Source organism: Gracilinanus agilis, chromosome X (assembly GCF_016433145.1).
Source record: "Gracilinanus agilis isolate LMUSP501 chromosome X, AgileGrace, whole genome shotgun sequence".
In the NCBI taxonomy this organism is placed as follows: Eukaryota; Metazoa; Chordata; class Mammalia; order Didelphimorphia; family Didelphidae; genus Gracilinanus; species Gracilinanus agilis.
The window spans coordinates 12,018,567-12,031,063 of NC_058136.1; positions in this window are offsets into that span (position 1 = coordinate 12,018,567).

A 12,497-nucleotide genomic window follows, 5' to 3' on the forward strand; every position below is an offset into this window, starting at 1 on the left:
AACGCATGGGTCGGGGTGGACATGACTGAGGGTGTAGACTCGAAACTACCACATCAATGCAACTACCAACAATTTGGAAATTGGTCTTGTTCAAGGACACATGACAAAACTAGTGGAAATGTGCATCGGGCATGGGTGGGGGGAGTGCGGGGGGTGAAGGGGAAAGTAGGAGCATGAATCATGTAACCATGTTAAAAATGAATATTAGTAAATGTTTTAAAAAAAGGGAAGGGAGGAGAGGGGGTGGGAATTCTTTAGGCCTTAAAAAATAAAAAGAGGAGAATAATAAGGGAGGGGGTAGAAAGGAAAATAAATCAAGGGAGGGGACAAGGGCGGAGTGGTCTAAAACAAAAAACTGGTTTAAAAGGAAATAGTGTAAGAAGGAGGGGTAGAACTAGGAGAGGATACAAAAATGTTGGGGAATACACAACTGATAATTATAACTCTGAATGTAAATGGGATGAACTTGACCATAAAACGGAAGCAAATAGCAGAGTGGATAGAAATCAACATCCTACCATATGTTGTATACAAGAAACACATATGATGCAGGTGGACATACACAGGTTTAAGGTCAAGGGCTGGAGCAAAACCTTTTGGGCTTCAAATGAGAAAAAGAAGGCAGGAGTGATGATCATGATTCCTGACAAAGCCAAGTAAGAATAGATATGATTAAAAGAGACAAGGAAGGTAATTACATCCTTATAAAAGGCAGTATAGACAATGAGGAAATAACAGTACTCAATATGTATGTACCAAATGGCATAGCATCCAAATTCCTAAAGGAGAAACTGACAAAACTCAAGAAGGAAATAGATAGTAAAACCATACTAGTGTGAGATCTAAATATTCCTCTTTGAGAGCTAGATAAATCAAACCAAAAAATAAATAAGAAAGAGATAAGAGAGGTGAATGAAATCCTAGAAAAATTAGATTTAATAGGTATTTGGAGAAAAATAAATAGGGACAAAAAGGAATACATCTTTTCAGGGGCACATGGTACATTCACAAAGATTGACCATGTAACAGGGCATAGAATCATTGCAAACAAATGCAAAAGAGCAGAAATAATAAATGTAACTTTCTCAGATCATAATGCAATAAAAATAATAATTAGTAAGGGCACCTGGACAGGAAAATAAAAAACGAATTGGAAATTAAATAATATGATTCCCCAAAACCAGTTAGTTAAAGAAGAAATCATAGAAACAATCAATAATTTCATTGAAGAGAATGACAATGATAAGACATTTTACCAAACTCTGTGGGATGCAGCTAGGGCAGTACTCAGGGGGAAATTTATATCCTTGAGTGCATATATTAACAAATTAGAGAGGGCAAAGATCAATGAATTGGGCATGCTAATTAAAAAACTAGAAAGGGAACAAATTAAAAATCCCCAGCTAAAGACCAAATTAGAGATTATAAAAATTAAAGGAGAAATCAATAAAATTGAAAGTAAAAGAACCATCGAATTAATAAATAAGACTAGAAGCTGGTACTTTAAAAAAAACAAACAAAATGGACAAAGAACTGGTCAATATAATTTTAAAAAGGAAAGAAGAAAACCAAATAATCAGTATCAAAGATGAAAAGGGAGACCTCACCTCTAATGAAGAAGAAATCAAGGCAATCATTAAAAACTATTTTGTTAAATTATATGGAAATAAATATAGCAATCTAGGTGAGATGGATGAATATTTACAAAAATATAAATTACCTAGATTAGCAATAGTAGAAATAGAATACTTAAATAACCCCACATCAGAAAAAGAAATTGAACAAGCCATCAAAGAACTCCCTAAGAAAAAATCGCCAGGATCAGATGGATTCACAAGTGAATCCTATCAAACCTCCAAAGAGCAACTAATTCCAATACTATACAAACTAATTGATATAATAAGCAAAGAAGGAGTTCTACCAAACTCCTTATGTGATACAAATATGGTACTGATCCCAAAGCCAGGTAGATAAAAAACAGGGAAAGAAAACTACAGACCAATCTCCTTAATGAACATAGATGCAAAAATCTTAAACAGAATACTAGAAAAAATACTCCAGCATGTGATCATGAGGGTTATCCATCATGATCAGATGGGATTTATACCAGGAATGCAAGGATGGCTCAATATAAGGAAAACCATTCACATAACCATATCGACAAGCAAACCAACAAAAATCATATGATTATCTCAATAGATGCTGAAAAAGCCTTTGACAAAATACAATATCCATTCCTATTGAAAACACTAGAAAGTATAGGAATAGAAGGTCCTTTCCTAAAAATAATAAACAGTATATATCTAAAACCATCAAAAAGCTTCCTATGCAATGAGGATAAGTTAGAAGCCTTCCCAATAAGATCAGGCATGAAAAAAGGATGCCCACTATCACCTCTATTATTTAACATTGTACTAGAAACACTAGAAGTAGCAATTAGAGAAGAAAAATAAATTGAAGGTATTAAAATAGGCAATGAGGAGACTAAGCTATCACTTTTTGCAGATGATATGATGGTATACTTAAAAAATCCAAGAGAATCAACTAAAAACCTGATAGAAATAATCAACAACTTTAGCAAAGTTGCAGGATACAAAATAAATGCACATAAATCATCAGCATTTCTATATATTTCCAACACATCACAACAGCAAGAGTTAGAAAGAGAAACACCATTTAAAACCATCCTGGATAATATACAATACTTGGGAATCTACCAAAACAAACACAGTATTTATAGGAACACAAATACAAAACACTTTCCAAACAATTAAAACTAGTTCTAAACAACTGGAAAAACATTGATTGCTCATAGGTAGGATGAGCTAACATAATAAAAATGACCATTCTACCAAAATTAATTTACCTTTTTAGTGCCATACCTATAAAAATACTAAAAAACCTTTTTACCGAATAAGAAAAAAATTATAACAAAGTTCACTTGGAAGAACAAAAGATCAAGAATATCAAGGGAAATAATGAAAAAATCCGTGAAGGAAGGTGGCCTAGTAGAACCAGATATTAAACTATACTATAAAGCATTGGTCATAAAAACAATATGGTGCTGGCTAAGAGACAGAAGGGAGGGTCAGTGGAATAGACTTGGGGTAAGTGACATCAGTAAGACAGTGTATGATAAACCAAGAGAGCCCAACTTTTGGGACAAAAATCCTCTATTTGACAAAAAACTGTTGGGAAAATTGGAAAACAATATGGGAGAGAGTAGGTTTAGATCAACGTTTTATACCCTACACCAAGATAATTTCAGAATAGGTGAATGACTTGAATATAATGAAGGAAACTATAAGTAAATCAAGGAAACACAGAATAGTATACTTGTCATATCTATGGGAAAGGGAAAATTTTAAAACCAAGCAAGAGTTAGAAAATATTACAAAATGTAAAATAAATAATTTTGATTATATTAAATTAAAATGTTTTGTACAAAGAAAAACAATGTAACCAAAATCAGAAGGGAAATAACAAACTGGGAAAAATCTTTATAATAAAAATCTCTGAAAGAGGTCTAATTACTCAAATAAAGAAGGAACTAAATCAATTATATGAAAAATCAAGCCATTCCCCAATTGATAAATGGGCAAGGGACATGAATAGGCAATTTTCAGATAAAGAAATCAAAACTATCCGTAAGCACATGAGAAAGTGTTCTAAATCTCTAATGATTAGAGAAATGCAAATCAAAACATTTCTGAGGTACCACCTCACAACTAGCAGATTGGCTAAAATGATAGCAGGGGAGAGTAATGAATGTTGGAGGGTATGTGGCAAAATTGGGACATTAATGCATTGCTGGTGGAGTTGTGAACTGATCCAACCATTCTGGATGGCAATTTGGAACTATGCCCATAGAGCTATAAAATAATGACTGCCCTTTGATCCAACTATAGCATTGCTGGGTTTGAACCCCAAAGAGATTGTAGATAAACAGACTTGTACAAAAATATTTATAGATGCGCTTTTTTTGGTGGCAAAAAACTGGAAAATGAGGGTATGCTCTTTGATTGGGGAATGGCTGAACAAATTGTGATATATGCTGGAGATGGAATACTATTGTGCTCAAAGGAATAATAAACTGGAGGAATTCCATGTGAACTGGAAAGACCTCCAGGAATTGATGCAGAGTGAAAGGAGCAGAGCCAGAAGAACATTGTACACAGAGACTGATACACTGTGGTAAAATTGAATGTAATGGACCTCTGTACTAGCAGCAATGCAATGACCCTGGACAATTCTGAGGGATTTAGGGAAGGGAACACTAACCACATTCAGAGGAAGAACTGTAGGAGTCGAAACACAGAAGAAAAGCAACTGCTTAAACAGATGGATTGATGCAGACACGGTTGGGAATGTAGATCCGAAATGACCACACCAATGCAACTATCAATAAATAAGTCTTTATTGATCACACATGTTATAACCAGTGGAAATGTGTGTTGGATATGGGGGGGAGGTGAAGGGGAAAGAAAAAGCAAGAATCATGTAACCATGGAAAATTTTTCTAAAAAAGTAAAATATTTAAATCTGAAAATTTTTTTTTAAAAAATTAAAAAAAAGAAGAGATAGGAAATGTACCTCATTTCCTTTTTTGCAGACAGAGGGGATTAGGGGTGTGGAAATTTACATATATTACTGGAGTCAATGTAAAAGCTTTGTTAAACTAATTTTTTTTCCTTTTATTTTATTTTTTGTTATAGAGATGGTTGTCTGGGAGGGAAAGATGAATTGGGATTGAATGTAATGGAAAAACAAAAGATATCAATAAATATTTAAATGTGAGAAAAAATAGAGTAGACAAGCCAATCATCTCTTCATTTTCCATGGTGCTGAACTCCTTTGGACTTTTCCATCACACTCCCTCACCAAGTTCCTCCCTCCCCACTCTGCCCCAATTCCCTTGCTTATTAGCCTCTGTCTTCCACCTATAAGACTTTAAGCTCCTCTAGGGCAGGGATTGTCTTTGTTTATTCTCATTTGTGTCCCCAGTGCTTAACACAGTACCTGGCACGTAGTATGCATTCAATAAATATTTATTGCCTGAATAAGTAATAATTTAATTAACTTTTCCTAGATACATAAAGGGCTTCAGCTTGCTTTCTTCTTATGTTTTTCTTGAGTGTGTTACATTTGTTATTATTCCCTACCAATCACAAATACAGTCTATCCATCTGTACTTTGCTCTCTGTATCTAACACTTCTAGGCAGTTTTCTTGTATAGTTTTCTGAAATGTGATATTCAAAGGTTTTTTGTAATTTCAATACATTTTCTGGAAGATTTATGATTTTTAAAATTTTTGAGCTGAAAAACCATAAAATTAGTATTTCCATATACCCAGAAGAACATTAAAAAGATTGTACATGAAAGCATGAATCTCCTTTTCATAATGCTTTTTAAAAAAATCCTACTTTTCTATTTTAGTACCAACTAAAAGACAGAATGACAAAAGCTAGGCAAATAGGGTTAAATGATTTGTACAAGGTCACATAGCTAGGAAGTATCTGTGGTCAGATTTGATTTTTAAAAAATTAAAAATGATCATAAATAAATCTATATAGTAGTCATGCCCCAAAATTTGTTTCTTTCTTCACTTTGTTTTCCTCACCTCTCTGCAGGAGGTATGTAATCTGCTTCATCAGAGGTCTGATGGAGCTATATTTGGTCACTGCACTGACCCGAGTTGTAAAGGATATTTTCCTTTCCAATGTTTCTGTCCTTGTATAAATTGCCTTCCCTGTACTGCTCACTTCACTTTTCATCAATTCATCTTACCCAAGTGTTTCTGAAATAGACTTTCATCCTTTATGTGATACAATATTTCATTAAATTCAAATGCTACAATTTTTCAATCATTGTCAAAATGATGGGCACCAGCTAAGGTTTCATTTTTCTCTCCTTCCCCTCCCTCTCCTTTTAATCCTCATTTCAGAATTAGGAAGTCTGTTTCTCTTGAGATCATTTCCTTTCTAGTATATTCCTCCCTTTTACTACTCCCTCATTTCTGCTCATTTCTTTATTGAATGTGATAAATATATTTGATGCCAAGATATCAGTTTACTCAAATTTCCTTTCTCTGGTGAGATAAGAGTAACATTCATTTGGAGCTTGCTTCTCCCACCAATTCCTCCATGATTGTATTTTCATCTTTTCTCACAATTCTCAATTATGGAAAAATAGCGAATTCCACCTCCCCCTTCCTCCTTTTACCTTCCTTCTCACACTCACAGAACAGAGCCAATCTACCTGCAGGATCTTTTATTTTTCTTATTGGACTCCTTCAATAAGATTTGAAGCCATTAAAGTTCTAAAGGGAACAATTGTTTCTTCTCTTCCTCCCCCTCTGCCAATAGAACTGTCACCACACAATTCTTTCCAATTATTGAAAAAAGTAACTTTTTATGTTTCTATTCCATCTGGTATTCATATTTCAAAGTTTCTACTCAGATCTTGTCTTTTATAAGAAATTCTTGAAGCTCTTCAATGCCATTAAAGGTTTATTATTTACTAAATTTTGCAGGGAGAATTATTCTGGTTGTGAGTCTGTATCTTTTGCCTTTTGGAATATTGTATTCCAAGATCTCCTTTAATATGTAATAGAAGCTAATGGGTCTTATGTGAACCAGACTATGGTTCCTTAATATTTGAACACCTTTAGTTTAGATACTTGTAATATCTTTTCTTTGATATAAGAACTCTGGATTTTGACTTTGGCATTTCTGATACTTGTCCTTTTAGGGTTTCTTTCAGGAGGTGATTGTTGGATTCTTTCTAGTTTTACTTTTCCCTCTGGTTCTAAAAGAGCTGACAAGTTTTCATTTATGATTTCTTGAAATATATTACCCAGGCTTTTTTATCATGATTTTCACATATCAATTATAAAAACAACAAATATCATATGATTATATCAGTAGATTCAGAAAAAAACATTTGACAAACAGCAATACCCTTTCTCATTAAAAACACTAGAAATCATAGGAATAAATGGAGTCATTTAAAAAATGATAAATAGTATCTATCAAAAACCAAGATCAAGTATTATCTTTAATGGGAATAAGCAAGAAGCTTATCAAATAAGATCAACGGTAAAGTAAGGATTTAAATTCTCACCACTATTATTCAATATTGTTGGATTATACTGTTATAAAACTGTGTATACATTTTGATGCAGTAATACCACTATTAGGTTTATTTCCTAAGGTGATCAATGAACAAGGAAAAGAAACTAAATGTTCTAAAATATTTATGGCAGCTCTTTTTGTGGTGGCAAAGAACTAGAAACTGAAAGGATGTCCATCAATTGGGGAATGGTTGGAAAAGTTGTGGCATATGATTATAAAGGGATACTGTTGTGCCATGAGAAATGACAAAAAAAGATGATTATTAAAAAACCTGGAAAGATTTATATAAAGTGATACAAAATGAAGTGAGCAGAACCAGGAGAAGATTGTACACTGTAAAAACAATAATTTATGATGATCAACTGTGAATGACTTACTATTTTCAACAAGGCAGGAATCAAGAACAACTCCAAGAGACTCGTAAGAAAAAAGGGCATATACCACCATAGAAGGAAAAAAGTCTGAATGAAAACTGAAACATACCATTCTTCACTTCATAACCTACATGAGATTTTCTCTATTGTAAGCAATATATTTTGTTTGAAACATGATAAAAAGGGGAAACATATATAATATGATAATATATGTACAACCTATATCATATTACCTTGCCTTCTTGGGGAGGGGCAGGAGGGGAAGGGAGGAGAAAAAAGAACGAGATATAGATTTTTAGGCATAACTAGTGTGAGGATTTGTCTTTCTTGGATAAGCATAATAATTGTAATTTTTATATGTAATAAATCATATGAATTATAGTATTGTTATGTTACATATTATGTAATATATGCATATATATACACATATATATGGTAACCAAAAAAGGAAGTGTTAACTATAGCAATAAGATAAGAAAAAGTAACTGAAGGAATAGCAATGAGGAAAAAAATATCACTCTTTGCAGATAATATAATGGTATACTTAGAGAACCCTAGAGAATCAACTAAAAGATCAGTTGAAATAATTAACAACTTTAACAAAGTGGTAGGATATAAAATAAACCCATGTAATCATTAATATTTCTATGGATTACCAATAAAAATCATTAGGAAGAGAGAAAGAGAAATTCCATTTAAAATAACTGCAGATATTATAAAATACTTGGAAGTTTACTTGCTAAAACAAATCCAGGGACTGTATGAACACAATTACAAAACACTTTTTACACACATAAAGACAGATATGAGCAACTGGAGAAATATTCATTGCCATGAGTAGGCCTTGGCAATATAATAAAAATGACAATTCAACTCTGGGTACCAAATCATATCTATCAGATTTCCTAACATGACATAAAAGGAAAATGAGAAATCCAAGGGGGGATGAGGGAAAATTGGGACACTAATGTACTGTTGGTAGAGTTATGAACTGGTCATTCTGGAGGACAGATTAGAACAATGCTGAAAGGGATATGAAACTATACATACCATTTGATCCAACAATACCACTACTATGTCTGCATCCCAAAGAAATCAAGAAAATGAAAGAGGCTTATATGTATAAAAATCTTTATAATAGCTCTTTTTGTGGCAGCAAAGAATTGGAGTGATGGGATCAATTGGGGAATGGTTGAAGAAGTTGTGGCATATAATTGTCATAGAAAAGTACTATGCTATAAAAAATGACAGGAGGGATGGTTTCAGAAAAATCAGGGAAGACATATGAAATGATGCTAAGTGAAGTGAGCAGATAAACACAGTGAAAATAATATTGTAACAATGATCTAATGCCAATGACTTAGTTATACTGATCAATAAAATGATCTAAGACAATTGCAAAAGACTCATAATGAAAAATAATATCTATCACCAGAGAAAAAAGTGATAAATCCTCAGTGCATACCAAAGTATACCATTTTCTTCATTTTTCTTATTTTTCCCATTTCTCCAAAACATAGCTAATACAAAATATGTTTTGCATGACTTTACATATATAAATAATTTCATATTGTTTGCCAGGAGAAAGGCATGATGGAGAGAGGGAGAGAATTTGAGAAAAAATTTTATTTTATTTTATTTTTAAACCCTTATCTTCTTTCTTAGAATTTATATTAAGTGTCACTTCCAAGGAAGAAGAGTAGTAAATGCTAGGCATCTGATGTTAAATAATTTGCCTAGTGTCACACAGCTAAATGTGTGAAGCCAGATCTCCCATCTCTAGGCCTTGCTCTCTATCCACCGAACCACCTAGCTTCCCTGAAAATAATATTTTTAAATAATAATGCCCAAAATAAGCATATACATACATACATAAAAGCAAAAAATGATAAAATTTAGGAAATATGATGATTCTTAAATTATCTCTCCTTGACCTGTTTTCTAGATCATTTCCTTGTCATATTAGATAAACTATATTTACTTCTGTTTTTTTCAATCTTTTGACTTTGTTCTATATTTCTTGCTGTCTCAGGGAGTCATTAATTTCATTTTGGCCTATTCTAGTTTTGGGGTAGCCAGTTACTTGGATAAGGTACACCACTTACAATCTCCACTTGTAGCATAAGTTGATCAGTTGCCATCTGATCATTATGTTGTTAAACTTAGCTTTGGATACCCAATACCTTCCCAACTTCCTTAGCCTTCTCTCTCCTCTGCTTAGTGGACTGGAGAATAGAGCAGAAAACTCCTTCCAAAGTTTTCCTTTCCAGAGGGCAGGATCTGGACTTTGAAGCTCACTCTCTGCTGTATATCTGCAGTTCTGCTTGATTTGAATGTCAAGATGCTCCCATGCCAAGTACCCCCAGGTGTTCCCATTCCCCTACCTTTCCAGCTTCCTAGTGTGTGCTGTCTCCTCCTGTACTATCACTCTTTTTCTCATTTGTGACCCTAGTATTTAGTACTATGCTTGAAAAATATTAAGCACTTAATAAATGTTTATTGAAGTGATTTTCTAGTTCCAAATTTTTCTCAGTACATTTTATTTCACATTTTATCTCTTCCTCACTTTTTCTAGAAGTTCATATAGTCCTCATAGAAGCTCCATTTTTCTTTCAGCCTTTTGTTTTCAGTGGTTACAGAGTTACTCTCTCCTTGTAGCCTGGATTTGGGAGCATCTCTATATGTATACATATTTTAATACTATTCAGTGTCTTTTCTGGTTTATTCATGTCTCTAATTTTAGTACCTTAACTGAGGCTTTGTTGAGGGCCAGATTCTTCCCCTTGCTGTACTATTGGGTGGGGTAGTTTATACTGCTTGGCTTCTCTGGGTATCAGAATTCCTACTCTAACTATTACTTTCCAGGATCAGATATTCCCTTTCCTCCATAGATCTTTGAGGTTGAGTGCTAGATCTTCGGGGATCTCAGAACATAGTTTTACAGATGTTAGAAACTCTGGGCACCTAGGTTGTCCTGGTCATTATGCTATTATGTCATACTGTTCACTATTATTCACTGTGGCTTCCAAGGTTCCAGATATGGGTATATATGGATTTCTAATGCCTTCTGGAATTTCTCAATTAATCTTATTCTTTTGCTGCACCTACATATGTTCTGGTTGAACCAAGAAGCTATTAGCTTGTTTTTTATTTTGGTGTTGCCTTTTTAGTCCTATTTACCCCCTGTCCTATCACCTGTGGGCTTCTGGCTAAGGTTGGAGAAACATCTTTTTGTAGTTGCTCACTGGATTCATTGATTATTATCATAAGCCTGGTTTAAATTTCAGGATTTTGCTAGAGTAGGTATATGGGAGCTGGATAGTCTCTTTCATTTCAGGCAGCCATCTTAAGTGAAAGAGATGGATAATTCTCAAATTTTCTATGTATGTTGAGAAGGAGTAATAGAATAAAACATTTCTATAATACCTACTACTTGCCAAGCACTGTATTAAGTGCTCTCTACAAATATTATTACATAAGCTAAGTAAGATGGATTCTGGTATTTTCCTGTTTTAGATTTGAGAAAATGGAATCAAACAGCAGTGAAGTGACTTGCCCAGGGTCATACAACTTCTAAGTATCTGAGGCTGGATTTGATCTCATGTATTCCTGACTCCTGGTCCAGCACTCTATCTACTTCACCACCAGTTGCATGTACAGGATTATAAGATCATAGATTCAGAGCTGTAAGGAACTCTGGAGATCATTTAGTTCTACCAGTCAATTGCCTTGAAAGTATTCTTCTAATTCTGTTGTCTTTTGATTTTGTCTGGAAGTTTTTGAGTTACAAATCCACTGGATATTTTTCTGAGAAGCTACTCTTTTTAAGAGCTTTCTCAATTATTTGGTTTTTTACCTTTATATTCTTATATTTTATTGAAAGTTCTAATTTCTGTTCTATAGTCATTCTTATTTCTTCTATTTTATTGCTCCTCTGAAATATTCAGGAAATCCTGTTAATTGTCCCATTATCAACTCTGGAGGATCTCATGACTATTGTTATAGTACATTTCCTCTCAGTCAGGGTTTTAAGATCATTTTCCTTTTTAGCATATTATGTATTCATTATATTGCAGTTTTTTTAGTGAGATTACTCTTTAGGAGTCTTGATTATTATCTGTTTATTGTAGTTCTTTTGGTCTACCTGGCACATTTCCTGATATTTTGAGATGATAGATTGAATGTTAAGATTAGCCAGGAAGTCTCATTCAGCTACCTTGTTGGATTTAGTATTATGTAATAAATTTACAAACAAGAAAACTGAGGGATGGATAGGGGAAAAGATTTGCTCAAAACCACATAAGTTTTAAGACTCAGAAGATGGACTTGTATCCAGGTATCTAACTCCAAATACAGTGCCCTTTCCAATGTATCTACTGGTGATCATTCCTTAATGGCTTGGACATGTCAAATAACCTTTCAATCCAGGGGAACACTGTAATCATTTTAGATATAATTGTAAGCCAGAAAACGACATATTTGGGGGCAGGTGCCTTTCACATTGGATCCATTGCCTCTAACACTGAAACATAGTTGCTTAATTTGTCTACATAGTGTGATTTCAGAGAAAAGAGTATTGAGAATCATGGGACCTAGGTTCAAATCCTCGATCTGACATTTGATATCTCTTCTCCAAGTCATTGCCACGAGTAGTTCATGGCAATACAACCTTCTCTGAACCTGTAAGGGGGAAAAATCATTCTTGCATTCCTGGTATAAATCCCACCTGACCATAGTGAATAATCCTCATGATCACTTGCTGGAGTCTTTTTGCTAGTATTTTATTTAATATTTTTGCATCATTGTTCATTAAGGATATTGGTTTGTAGTTTTCTTTCTCTGATTTTGGTCTGCCTGGCTTTGGAATCAGTACCATATTTCTATCATAAAAGGAATTTGGTAAAATTCCTTCTTTGCTTATTTTTTCAAATAGTTTGTGTAGTGTAGTATTTGGATTATTTGTTCTTTAAATGTTTGATAGAATTCACC